Genomic DNA, 9,892 nt, shown 5'->3' with positions numbered 1-9,892 from the left:
AGTCTATATATATGCATTAATATACAACATTTGTTTTTCTCTTTCTGATTTACTTTACTCTGTATCATAGGCTCTAGGTTTATCCACCTCATTAGAACTGACTCAAATGTGCTCCTTTTTACAGCTGACTAGTATTTTATTGTATATATGTACCACGGCTTCTTTATCCATTCATGTCGATGGACATCTAGGTTGCTTTCATGTCTTGGCTAATAGTGCTGCAATGAACATTGGGGTACGTGTGTCTTTTTCAGCTTTGGTTTCTTTAGGGTATATGCCTAGAAGTGGTACTGCTGGATCATATGGTTTTTTATTCCTAGTTTTTTAAGGAGTCTCCATACAGTCTTCCATAGTGGCTGTATCAATTTATGTTCCCACCAGCAGTGTAGGAGGGTTCCATACAGTCTTCCATAGTGGCTGTATCAATTTATGTTCCCACCAGCAGTGTAGGAGGGTTCCATACAGTCTTCCATAGTGGCTGTATCAATTTATGTTCCCACCAGCAGTGTAGGAGGGTTCCATACAGTCTTCCATAGTGGCTGTATCAATTTATGTTCCCACCAGCAGTGTAGGAGGGTTCCATACAGTCTTCCATAGTGGCTGTATCAATTTATGTTCCCACCAGCAGTGTAGGAGGGTTCCATACAGTCTTCCATAGTGGCTGTATCAATTTATGTTCCCACCAGCAGTGTAGGAGGGTTCCATACAGTCTTCCATAGTGGCTGTATCAATTTATGTTCCCACCAGCAGTGTAGAGGGTTCCCTTTTCTCCACATGCTCTCCAGCACTTGTTGTTTTGGGATTTTTTGATTATGGCCATTCTGTCTGGGGTGAAGTGATATCTCATTGTAGTTTTGATTTGCATTTCTCTCATAATGAGTGATGTTGAGCATCTCTTCATTGGTTTATTAGCCATCTTATGAGCTAGTTTTTATTGCTTAAGAAGCAGCACATAAAGTTAGCTATACATACACACACACAAAGCACATGGCTAAGAACTGGGGAGTGGAAGTGCCCCTACAGCAAGATTGGAGGCACTGTTACTGGTGGAGGGAGAAAGGATGCTAGAACCAAAACCACAGGACTCTCCTAATGAAGACACAGGAGGCAGCCAGTTGAGAGTTAAGAGAAAAGCAACCCCCATAGCCAACCTACTTTAAAACTCCTACTTTAAAGAATGAGTCTATAGCTTAAAAGACATCAAATATGTAAAATAAGTGTAAATGAATGGGGACTATGGGTTTCATTATTCGTTTCTTGTTTAAATTATTTTTTTAATGTACTGATAAAATAACAATATTAAGAGAAATGAAAACATTCAGGATCTCACCACACTGGCACACAGTTTTGAGTTTTTTTCTTTCCTTCCAGTCCATAACCTTGGCATCCATATTTTTGAAGGTTAACTAATTTGTTATTTGACCTTTAGAATACCCACACAACCTGGATTCATTAAAGTATGGTGTCTTTACTAGTCCATGAAAGTTTATAAGAAATAAATTTAACTTCATTGAGATTATTTTTTCTTTACTGCATAAACTGAAATTGTCTTAAATTAAAGCTCAACTATAATTCTGACACTATAGTACAGTGAATTAAATGTTTGTACGTGAGTCTGAGTGAACTCTGGGAGTTGGTGATGGACAGGGAGCCCTGGCGTGCTGCGATTCATGGGGTCGCAAAGAGTCGGACATGACTGAGCGACTAAACTGAACTGAACTGTTATTACCTGTTAATCTTGGTTCACATATATTCATGCTCTTTTCCTCTAAAGTTGGAATCTATTTCTATTTTTCCAACTATTTACTTAAAATTCTTTTAATTTATAGAGAAGATGCAACAATAATATCTTTATATCCCCTATACATAGATCCACCAATTGTGACTATTTTGCCACGTTTGCTTTTTCTCTTTCTGTCTCTCTCATTCACGCTCCTCAACACAACACACACATACATGATTTCCTTTTGCTGAACCATCTGAAAGTTGTAGATATCATAATACCTGATGCCTGAATACTCAATCATGTGTCTTCTACATAACCAAAATACCACTGCCATACACAAAAAATTTAACACTGATATAAAAGAGTATCTAATATACAGTACATAAGCATGTACTTCCAGAATATCTTCTAAAGTTGCTCTTTAAAATTTGGGATTCAATCAAGGTTCATGCATTATATCTTTGTCACATCTCTTAGCTTTCTTTTGGTCTAGAAAAGTGCCTTGTCATAGTTTTAACTCTTTCAGAGACTGACTTTTATTTGAAGATGGGCATCACTGACTCGATGGACATGAGTTTGAGTGAACTCTGGGAGTTGGTGATGGACAGGGAGGCCTGGTGTGCTGTGATTCATGGGGTCGCAAAGAGTCGGATACGACTGAGCGACTGAACTGAACTGAACTGACCAACTGTTTCATTGTATATCTCACATTCTAGATTTGCCACATTGTATTCTCATGATTTAATTCAGGTCAAACATTTTGGTCAAGAGCACCATGTATGTGATGATACATATGTGCTTGTCACTGCATCCCAAGAGGAAGCACATGACGTCAGGTTGTCCAGTTACTGGTCATGCTAAGCTTCACCCCTGGATTAGAGTACTGTCTGTTGTGAAAGTACCTTTTTCCTTTGTAGTTAATAATTAATCTACGGAGGTAACACTCGGAGACTGTGTGACTATCTCATTTCTCAACAACACTTCACCCAGAGGATTGGGATCCCTTGACAATGCTTCCTAATTACTACACTAGTGGCTACCAATGGTATTGTTAATTCAATTATTATTCCTTTTTACAGATTTAGCTGTCATACTTCTGTATAAATGAGCTATATTCCTCCCCTTTAAAATAGCAATATAAACTCTGTTTTTCATGCCTGTGTAGTCTTCTCTCACACTGACACTAGACTTGGCCATGTGACTTGCTTTGGTCATGGGGACCCTAGCAAGCAACACCAAGTAGAAGCTTGGTTAGCTTTTGCATTAGAACTTGTCTCCTGGGAACATTCTTTTGTAAAACCAAGCCATCAAGCTGTAACAAAGTCCAGGTTATCCTGTTGTAGATGGAGACCACATAGAAAGACCTAGGAGAGTGAGATACCATGTGAAGAACAAGGCCAAAGCTTAAGGCAGGCATAGGAATGGTTCCAACTGACAGCTCGTGGAGCAAAAGAACCACCCTCAAATCATGAGAAGTAATAAACTGTCATTATTTTAAGCCAAAAATAAAACACACACTCAGAGAAGTCTTAATGGTAATGTTGCATAAAAAACTACCCCAAAACTTAAACGCTTCAAACAAGAGTTTGTTATTATTTCTCATGATTTAGTAGGTCAAAATTCAGAAAAGGAACAGCAGGGAAGACTTGATACTGCTCTACAATGTCTGAGACCTCAGTAAGGATAAATTGAATGTGGGAGGCTGGAACAACTGGGAGCTGTCTGGTACTTCCCCCATATATATATGGCTAATCCGCATGGCTAGCTTAGGCTTCTGAGCAATATGGCAACCTCAGAAGGTTGCTGTTTCTCACATGGCATTTCAGGGCTCCTAAGAGCCAGTGTTCCCAGAGACAGGAAGAGGAAGCTCTTTCTTAAGATCCAAGTCTGTACACTGGCATAGTTACTTCTTCCACTGAATTCTATTGGTCAGAACAGCATCTGAACCTGCCTACATTCAATCAGGAACACAGAATCTACCTCTTGATAGAAAGATGTCAAAAAATCTATGGTATCTTTAATCTGCCAAACATCTCTTCTTTTTCATTCTATTCTCTCCTTCTCCTATAGGAAACTGTTTTAATTGTGTGTGCATGTATGTGTGTGTGTGTGTGCACATGCATGCACGATTTCAAAAATAGGTGAAAAAAACCATGTTTTATTTCTCCTTTCTTTTAATACAATAGGTAGCAATATTTAAATGTTCTTTTGTACACTGCTTTCTTCCTAGATAGCTTTATTGAGGCATTAATACTATATAATAAATTTCACATACCTAAAGTACATAATTTCCTAAATTTTGACCTGTGTATGTAGCTATGAACCACCAATACAATCAAGATAGTGCACAAGTCCATCGCCTCTCTCTCATTTTCTTTCGTCACACCAGGAGGCTTGCATGATGTTAGTTTACCCACCAGTAGAAGCACAGAGTGTCCTAATCACTGGACTACCAAGGAATTCTCAACCCCTGTCTCATTATAATCCTTCCCTCCTGACACTCTCTCCCACCCTGTCCCCAGACAACCATTGATCTGCTTTCAGTCATTACAGATTAGCTTGCATTATATAGAATTATATATAAATAGAATAATACAATATATCTTTCTTTTATATCCTTCTAAAATTTTGACTTCTTTCACAAGGCATAATTATTTTGAATTCTTCCATATTGCTGCATGTATCAGCAGTCTTTTTTAAATTGATGAGTACTATTTAATTATATAGCTATATCACAACTTGTTCATCCATTCATCTGTTGATAGGTATTTAAGTTGTTTCTAATTCAAGGCTTGTTATATTCTGCTTAGATTGCTGTAACAAAATACCATAGACTGGGTGGCTCAAACAATAGACATTTGTTTCTCACAGTTCTGTGGACTCTGAAGGCCAAGATCAAGGTGCCAGCTGATTCAGCTCCTGATAAGGGCCCTCCTTGTGGCTCACAGACAACTACCTTCTTGCTATATCTTTACATGGTAGAGAGGGAGCAAGCTCTGGTCTTTCTTCCTCTTCTTATATGAACACTACTTCCACTAGGCATTATTATCATACTATATTATATCAATATTATCATTATACATATCAATATTATCATTATTACACTATTATCAGCATTTTACACAGAATGAAACTGAGCCACAGGTAAATGAACTTGCCTAAGTTCCCAAGACTCTGATGCTGGGAGGGATTGGGGGCAGGAGGAGAAGGGGACAACAGAGGATGAGATGGCTGGATGGCATCACTGACTCGATGGACGTGAGTCTGAGTGAACTCCGGGAGTTGGTGATGGACAGGGAGGCCTGACATGCTGCGATTCATGGGGTCGCAAAGAGTCGGACACGACTGAGCGACTGAACTGAACTGAACTGAACTGAAGTTCCCACAGCAATAAAGAACAGAGTCAGAATTGAGGTCAAGGTAATTTAAGTCCAGGCTGCGCCTTAACCATGGTTCTATATCTGCTAACTGAGCACCTTCTATGCGCCTGGTACTATTCTTGGTACTATCCTAGGATACCAGCTAATAAGCAAAACCCCTGACCTCATGATGACTTCAATGAGGAGGCAGAAATTAATCACATTAATAAATCAATTTACAATATGCCTGCTGGAGATATATGATATGGAGAAAAATCAAATGGGGTAAGGAGGATAAAGAATGCTGGGGTGTACAGGCAGCAGGGGTTGCTGTTTTGCCGTTTAGATTTGTCAGGAAAGAGTATACTGATTAGGCCACCTTTGAGCAAGAACATGAAGGAAGTTAGGATGAAACCATAGAAAACATTTAAGGGAAAATAAATATAATGTCCCTGAAGCAGAAAAATGCCCATTATGTTAAAAAAACTACAAGAAGGTAAGTAGGATGGAGAGGAAAAGTGGAAAGGGAGAATGAGAGAAGTTAGGGATACTAGGTCATGCAGGGCCTTAAAGGCCAAGGAGGGACTTCTGAGTGAGGTGGGAGCCCAGGAAGGGTTCTGAATAGAAGAGAGATGTGATTTAGTCATGGAATGTGACTGACTCACATTGTGAAAGAATTATTCTAGCTGTACTATGGAGAAAAGTGTTGAGATTCCTTAAAAAACTAGCAATAAAACTACCATATGATCCAGAAATCCCAGTACTGGGCATATACCTTGAGAAAACCATAACCAAGAAAGATACATGTACCCCAAAGTTCAGAGCAGCACTATTTACAATAGCTAGGACATGGAAGCAACCTAGATCTACCAACGGATGAATGGATAAGGAAGTTAAGGTACATATATACAATGGAATACTATTTAGCCATAAAAGAACACATTTGAGTCAGTTGTAGTGAGGTGGATGAACCTAGAGCTATAGAGTAAAGTAAATCAGAAAGAGAAAAACAAGTATCATATATTAATGCTTATATATGGAATCTGGAAAAACGGTATTGCTGAACCTATTTGTAGGGAAGGAATGGAGAGGCAGACGTCAAGAATGGACTTGTGGACACAGTTGGGGAAGAAGAAAGTGGGACGAATGGAGAAAGTTGTGTCCAACTCTCTGTGACCCCATGGACCATGGCCCGCCAGGCTCCTCTGTCCATGGGATTCTCCTGACAAGAATATTGGAGTGGGTTGCCATTTCCTTCTCCAGTGATAAAGTATGAAATGAGTGAAGTGAAGTCGCTCAGTCGTGTCTGACCCTCAGCGACCCCACGGACTGCAGCCCTCCAGGCTCCTCCGTCCATGGGGTTCTCCAGGCAAGAGCACTGGAGTGGGGTGCCATTGCCTTCTCCACACTACCATGTGTAAAATAGATAGCTGGTGAGAAGTTACTGTATAGCACGGGGATCCCAGCCTGGCGGTCTGTGATGACCCAGAAGGGTGGGAAACGGGGAGGGGAGGGAGGTGACATACGTGTAATTATGGCTGAATTGCACTGTTGCACGGCAGAAACCAACACAACACTGTAAAGCAATTTGCCTCCAATTAAAGAATAAATAATAACAAAAAGATAAAAAGAATTATTCTGGGTGTGGTATGGAAAATAGATGGTAGAAGGCAAGAGCAGAAGCAGACAGGCCAGACAGGAGGCTGTTGGCAAGGGTGCAGGTAAAAGGTGATGGTGGCTCTGGCCAAAGCAGGTGGTGAGAAATAAACACCATCTTTGGGGCACATAGCAGCCTCATTGCTTGTTTCCTGGGGGCTCTTGCCTCTCAGAAACTCATCACTGACCTATGGGCACATCCACAGACTACCTAAAGCCTGTCTAAGAGTTTACTAAGTATCCAGGGTCTTCTGGGTTAGGGAAAGTGTCTTTAATCAGAACAGCAGCTCTGTGTTGTCTGACATCATGTAATGTGTTTAGCTTAATATAGATGAATAATGAAAAACTTTAATGAACTATGGCAGAGCCTGCAGCCTCTGATAAATCTGAGCATTACTGCTCTTCCGACAGTAGAATTATGCTCAGGGTTCAGACAAATTGCATTAACTGTTGCTTCTATGTACTCAATAAAAAGTAGAAGCATGAGTCACATTCCCAATTCTAAAAGTAATACTTTTGAATACTGTGGTAAAGTCTGCAGAAATGCATCCAGCTGGATGTCAGGACTGATCCTCTGTGGAGTTACCTTGGTCGAGAGCTGGTCCCTGGCTTTGAGGGGTCAGAGATCTAATTTGGTTATTGATTCAAAGCTGCTCAAAGTCTGAAGGCAGCTTCTGGCCTGCCTGAAGGTATACGTGGCCCAAAGCAGAGGTCATGCTGGTGTCTCCATGTGGGATCCAGAGTCTGAGGAAGATGTCGTGAGATGTCAAATGGTTTAACTGAGATGCCACTCTCAGCACTGGGGCACTCAGGAGGAAGCTGGGTCATCAGAGATCAGGACAACATAATCATTAACTCTAGGGAACAACTGCCTGGGTTCAAATCCCAATTCTGCCACTTAAATTACTTAATCTTCCTGAATCTACACTCAATGAGTTAAAATGTATGAGGTACATAAAATAGTCCCTGGCATATTGTGTTTTTACATGATAATATCACAGTTAATAGTAGAACAAAGATAAGGTAAATCAGAACAGCTACCAAGGGATCAGACTGAAAAAGAACCTGTATTTTACAAGGTGAAGTCCCAAAACTAATTCTTCCTGGTTAAGATCTGCCTGAACAGTGGACGTCCAACAATATCTACCTCCCAATCCCCCAGAACTTAGGAACATGCTACCTTACATGGCAACAAGGGGCTGTGCAGATATAATTATGTTAAGGATCCTGAGATGGGTAGATTATCTTGGATTATCCAGGCAAGCCCAAGATCTTTCCATGGACCCTTGTAAAAGGGAGACAGGAAGATCAGCGGAATATATGTGACACAGAAGCAAAGATCAGAGTGACAGAAGCCATGAACCAAGATATATTATAACGCTTGAAGGGAGAAAATAAAATTGTATGAAAGACTGCAAAAAAAGCAGTTATAAAGAAACTATCAATAAAATAGGATGATGTGGTAAAAACTCATTACTCCCTGGGCTTCCCTAGTGGCTCAGTGATAAAGAATCCTCCTGCCGATGCAGGAGATACAGTTTCAATCCCTGTTCTAAGAAGATCCCACATTCTGTAAAGCAACTAAGCCTGAGCACCACAATTATCAAGCTTGTGCTCTAGAGTCTGGGAACCACAACTACTGAAGCCCATGCACCCTAGAGACCATGCTCCACAAGAGAAACCACTGCAATGAGAGCCCAGGCACTGCAACCAAGAGTAGCCCCTGTTTGCCATAACGAGGAAAAAGCCCACACAGAAATTAAGACCCAGCGCAGCCAAAAATAAATAAATAAATAAAATTATAAAACAACAACAACAAAACTCATTATTGATTGCCTTATAGAATGATCACTTTCCATTCAGGGGAAGCAGTCTTGAGAAATACCTTTCCAACTGGGAAGCACTGACATAGCTCAAAAGAGACGACCTGGAGTTTTCCCCCCTGTAATTCAGAAGATTAACTTGTTTGTTCTCTCTAGGGCAAAAGAGGAGAGAATGTGTTAAAAGACCCTCATGTGGCAGATACAGGATAAAAATGTACTATTATTATTCATTATTTGTCAATGCCCAGTATTCCATGGTTCTGAGCTCACTGGGTAAGTAAAGTTAAAAATACACAGCAAGTGGTCTCACTTACTAGGGCAATGGTCTGTCGAAAATATTTACATTTAGAGGGCGGATGACAGAAAGGTCCTCTGAATCCCACATCGAGGTCCACTGCAATGACAAATGGCAGTGTTTGCTCTTTAAAGGAATGTGGCTGTACACCATTACCTGCCTGGCTCAGGGTGAGTGCCTGGCATGTGCAAGCTGCTTGGCAGAAAAGGCATCCAGAGTTATCCCAGTGAGGCTTACCAGAGACACTGCCCCGTGACTGCTGATGACCTTCAAGTCCCTTGTCCCCAAGGACAAGCAAACAGCTTCCCACATGTGAGCTTGCTGGCTGCTGCCTTAGTTCTGAATCTTCCCCTGACTGCTTACTTTTCCATTTTGATTCCTGTCTTCACTGTTAATCTTCAGGACCATTTCCCCACTGACCCTGGATCTTTTGGTATCAATTCTTATTCTCCGTCCCAACTGTGCTGCTGCCTCACACCAGATCACATAAACCCCCATTCCAAGAGTACTTCAACCCTCCAAGGCAGCTTTTCGCCTGGCACCACCCAAGTGAACAATCCCCAGCCCTCAGACTTTCCCCAGTGCATTTCATGAACTTGAAACTAAGCATTCAGAGTGTCTTCCAAGGAAATTGGTTTTGAGGCAGTGTAGTAATTGGAGTTAACCAAGTCTGTTCCAGAAAAACACTGCCTGGCTTTGAAAAGTAGCTCTTTCACTTACTAGCTATGCAAACTTGGACAAATTACACCCCTGTGTCTCAACTTCTTAATCTATAAAATGGGGATAATGATTCAGTGAGGCAATGCCTGTAAAGAGTTAGCTCAGGGCCTGGTACACAGCAAATAAATGTTAGCTGCTGTCGGTGTCACTCTCGCTCCTTTGTCACAGATTAACTCAATGGCATCACAGTAACCTTAAAGTACTGAAGATTGCTTAACTTTCCACCAGTGTGGACATTTACAACTTAAAATTCCACCAGTACAACATAAAAGCACGCACTTTATAAATCTTAGTTTTAAAAATGGGTCTTCTT

The sequence above is a fragment of the Bison bison genome, unplaced genomic scaffold, assembly GCF_000754665.1.
Source record: "Bison bison bison isolate TAMUID 2011002044 unplaced genomic scaffold, Bison_UMD1.0 scf7180017864172, whole genome shotgun sequence".
Classification (NCBI taxonomy): Eukaryota; Metazoa; Chordata; class Mammalia; order Artiodactyla; family Bovidae; genus Bison; species Bison bison.
The sequence above is the reverse complement of the archived record's forward strand: the minus strand, read 5'-3'. Positions refer to the sequence as shown.